Source organism: Mugil cephalus, chromosome 16 (assembly GCF_022458985.1).
Source record: "Mugil cephalus isolate CIBA_MC_2020 chromosome 16, CIBA_Mcephalus_1.1, whole genome shotgun sequence".
NCBI lineage: Eukaryota > Metazoa > Chordata > Actinopteri > Mugiliformes > Mugilidae > Mugil > Mugil cephalus.
In genome coordinates this window covers 11,265,613-11,270,643 of record NC_061785.1, presented here as the reverse complement: position 1 = coordinate 11,270,643, position 5,031 = coordinate 11,265,613, and positions in this window count along the sequence as shown.

Below are 5,031 nucleotides of genomic sequence, written 5' to 3'. Positions count from 1 at the left end.
AAGTGCTGCCTTTTCCAGTTAAACATTTAAATGTCTGATGAAGAAATACAGTCATTATGTGTGTCCTTTTGCAGTCGGCGTAATCAGTTTTGAAAACGAGGCCAGTTTAAATGTCGCTCTGTTGTTTGCAGGATATTGTTCTTATTAAGTGTTTCTCATCATCATTACCACATACACGTCCCTGCTTGTTTTTCAAAGGAGTCGTCAAAGTAATAATGTCTAAAGAGCCTTTTGTTTGGCCCGATGACGCCTTCATCTTCCTGTCAATGTGCAGTTTTGATGTGCACACTCCGGCCCCTCGGGGTCGACACAACAAGTGCACTAAAACAGCACTCGGCAGATGAAACAGGCAGCAGCTCCACGGGCACAGGCGCTTGGAAGACGATCTGAGGGCCGCTCGGCTCCAAAAAAAAAAGAAAGAAAGAAAGAAAACAATTTCCCCCCTTTCTCCTTTTCTACTCAGTATTTTATAATTATTAGCGATGTGCCGCAGATGTGCATTTCTCCCGTTCTCGCCCGCTCCCAACTCTGAATGCTGAGGACTTAAAGCGTCATGTGCTTTCCATTTGATGAACATATTAAAAAGAGGGATTAAAGCTGAACGGGCCATGCGAGGGAACGTGTATCTGAGCCGCAGAAAGAAAGCGACGCTGGAAGTTTGCACATCACTTTACTGGACTCCACAAATAAAGTCTGAGGGGAAACGGGATGAACGAGTCCAAGGGCAATAAAATTTTCAAAGGCCACTGATAATTTTATTTGGTGAGATTATAGGAAAAAACTCAAGAAAGTGTCTGCGACTGATTGGATATCCTGTTCCTCACCAGTGAATCATTTCCCCCATAAACAAGTATCAAACACGAGCTTCCACCCGTATTATTCAAACACGACGAGTGACTCATAATATGAAATCAGGTACGAAGGCGCACTTTCATCCGGGAAAGAAAAGCTACAGATGGGGAGATTCCAGCGAAAGCAGGACATTTTAATTCACTTGTATTTGAAAAGTACAAACCCATTAAATCAAATCCATCTTGGATATAAACACGTCCTTCCGCAGAGTCGCAGGCTAAAGTGTCGCCAGCGAGAACGTGGGCCGCGCCATCAGCCCGAGAGCAGGAACTTGTCTGCTTTGATTCCGGCTTTAGCTATAAACATTTCCACGCCACACAAACCGCCGCTGCGCATAGCTGAAATAAATGGCACTTCATCACACGGAGCACAGCGCTGTTATTGATGAGATTTCGGAAACAAGCACCCTGGATTCCTTCAAATGAGCAGCAGAGAGGGACCTATAACCTGCCGCAACACATAATCCCTCCATTTTACCCGAGCTACTTCCTGACCCTCGGCTCTCCCTGGTGAGCACTGTGCATGGCATGTTTGGTAATCAGGCGCCCTGGACGTGGAGTTATGATGGAGGCTAATAGGTCTGGCTTTTTATGCTTTTTATTTCAATTACAGAAACCTTCAACTGTTGACCTTTTCCGTGTTTCATGAAACGGCTATTTGAAATTGTCGACTTGTACCAAGTTTTTGAATTCAGGCGTAGCAGGGAGGGAGGAGGGCCCTGGTTTACTGGGGGCCCCCGAAGGGACCACACAGCTGGTCTGCAGTAATTGCTGTGCAAGGGACCGTGGAGTAGCGCGCAAGGTAGAGAGAGTTACTCCAATCAGTTTTAACCCTGATGGATGTCACGCTGTGTTACTGGTCCATCCCAGGTGTGCCGGTGTAGTCTTGTGAAACATAAAATAGCATTTGCATCAACACTTGGAGACTCAGACTTGGAAGGCTTACCCGTTCTGTCCCTGTCATCTCATTCCCGCTCTTGATGTAATTTCCCCTCTGGCTTTTCCTCCCTTTTTCTCCGTTATTCTGTTTTTTTTATTTTATTTATTTTTTTGTCATTAGTCCTCAAGGCTTTCCTTTCAGATGCCAGGTTAGAGCAGGGGTTTGCCTCCACCTAGTGGACACTTTCCAGCAGTCCAGTGCCCCAGACGTCTCATTCATGTATGCCTCCATTATCCAAAACCTTAGAGCAGGGGTCTTCAAGGACCCCCAAACTGATGGAGAGATTAAGTAGGGACCCTCTACCTACTAAACGTGTTCTATATCAAACTCAGCCTAGAGCTAGTTATAAATATACATGATTATTATCATTCTGCCTTCATTATTAAGCTATCCCTTATCCCTTTACTAAAATACGCTGGATTTATGTTAATGTATTTGAAGAAATTTCAATTTGTGGGGGAAAATTAAAAATAAATAAAACATTTTTAAAAAAGTCTAATCAACCAAAGATTTCACAGACCCCCTGATGAAAACCTATTCCTTAGAGGGTGATAACCTGGTCAGATCACTAGTCCAGAAGTTTACGCTTTTCCTGTTTGCGTTACATGATTAATTGCGAATTTATCCATCTATAAGAGGGACCCGGCAACTAAAATATTTGTTTTCCCATATACCAACCAATTAGCGCACAAACCCCCGCAGAAAAGATCGTATTAACGGTTTGCTCCTCAATAGGTGATTGTTTTGGTTGATTGCTCAGTGTTTAAAATGACATAAACCTGCAGCCGGTATTAAAATATTCAGATGACTTCCTTGGAAACAGGATAAGGTTCAATTTGAGTAGCACATACTTAAAATCTTATCTTCATTCACATGCAATGTGTCTGTCCTGACAGCTGAGAGAACACAGACAAACGCAACTGAAATATTATGCTTTGAAACTGGGAAAACGAGCCAATATTACATAGTTGTGAGGTGCAAAAGTAAGTGACCCCTAATCAGAAATATGAGCAAAAAAGAAAGACTATCAAACACAATAAATCAGAAAAAGACACACTACATAAACAATGACTCCTGCTGCAGTGACTGGCAGGAAGAAGTTGTGAGTGAGAGACAGAGAAATAGTTCCTCCCCCTATTTATCACATCGTTCCAATTACCGCAGATCAGCTTCACCTGACGGAGAGAACACGAGACACCTGATTCACCTTCGTTCAGTCTTTACCTCTCTATTGACCAACCTCTAGGGTTACAAGTTCATTTCAAATAAGAGTCCGTCTGTTCAGACATGTTTCCCGTCAATGTAAAGAGGCTCAGGTGTTGTTCACTGACGAGCTTTGTTTAAAAAGAATCAGGGATTTGTCACAGTCCATGTTTTTGGAAGCGTACGGTGGGAAAGGACAAAGGAGCTTCCTTAGGACTTCAGAAAAAGAGTTGTTAATGATCGTCAGTCTGGAAAAGTTTACAAAATAAATTTCTAAAGAGATCGGAATCTACAAATCCACCGACAAACAGATGTGAGCGAATGGAGGGGGATTTAAGACGACTGTTACCCTTCACGGGAGCGGTTCACCAACAAAGATCACTCCAAAAGCGAGACGCACAATAGTCTGAGAGGTCACAAAGGAACACAGGGTAACTTCTAAGCAATTAAAGGCCTCTCCAGAATAGTTTGGTTTAAATGAGAGGTTCGGACTGTGGAGACTAAACAACACTGAACCTCTCCCTGTCTGTGAATTACAGAGGTGGAAGTGTCTTTGTTCGGGCCTGTTTTGCTCTATCCGGGTCAGGACGGCGGGCCGACATTAATGGGCCCACGAATTCTGAATTAAACCAGAGAATTCTGAGAAAAAAAAAATGTCAGGCCACCGTGAGCCATGGGAGCTGAATCCTAAGAGTAACTGGGTCACGCAGCGAGACACGAGAGCACAAGTCGTTCCACAAAAGAATGGGTACAGAAGAACTAAATTAATGTTTTGGAACGACCAAGTCAAAGTCCTGACATTAATCCAGTAGGAATGTTGTGTAAGGAAGCAAGAACAGGAAGCGAGCAGTTCATGTGAGGAAACATCTCAGAAATGAAGCAGCTCTGGGCTGAGGAATGGGCTAAAAATCCTCCAGGTTACTGGACACGACTGAATCCTCTTTTTGTTTAGTCATTTTTTTATGCAGAAAATTATGTAGAAAATTCTAGGGCACAAATAAATTTAACAACTTATATATATATATTTATATATAAAAAAGTGGTTGGGAAACTAGTGAAGATAAAATACAAAGATATCCTGCGGCCTGTCACTTTAATAATCATTCATATCCCGCTTCTTCTTTTTCGGTTCCAGGGTACAAAGGAAATAACTCTTCATAGAAGAGGTGATGTTGACAGGAGATTGTACCAGAGAGCTTTTTTGGATCCGCTCCTTAAGAAATGCTGCAACCTCTAGGTCTCAATAAGGATTTAGCCATGAGTGTCCTGCTATGAATAAGATGCAGCAGATTATGTACACTCTGTGTTTTTAGAGTGGCTGAAGTCCAACGCTTCCATCTGCTCGCATCTGATATATCGTCGTGCATATTGTGAATTTCATCCAGATATCCAGATGATGGAGATGCTGGGTTCTAAATTTTGTAGCGAGCGCTGCAGTTCCCATGGTATTTAGCAACAAAAGTTCAAGTGTATTAAGGCTTTTGTTACAATGAAGCTAACATGTGTAATGCAATGCATTCGTTTGTTCCTTCTCTGGTGTCCTCTCAATATAAGTGTGTAAATTAAAAGCGATACCAAATGGTTTTAAACCTATTAGTGAATAATCTAAATCATGGGTCTTCAACAGGGGGTCCGTGATCCCTAGGGGGTCCACAGAGGTACTGCAAGGAGGTCGCAAAATCGTTGGTTGATTAGACATTTTTTTAATATATTTTTTAATTTCCCCCACAAATTTAAATTTTGTTAAATACACATTAACATGAATCCAATATATTTAAGCAAAAGGGATAAAAGGATATCTTAATATTGAATGGAAAATGACAATAATAATCATGTTTATTATTAGCACTAAGGGTCGTTGGCCTGGTTTTTGTAAAAAGATGAGATGAAACCTGTGGACAAAAAATGCAGCAATCAGGAAATAATGTAAAAATACCTAAATAGATGTAATAGATGAGTTCATCAGAAGTCAGTTTTCAGATTTGAACCCACTGGTCCTGCATCAATCAATATAATAAACCACGCATTACTCCAAGA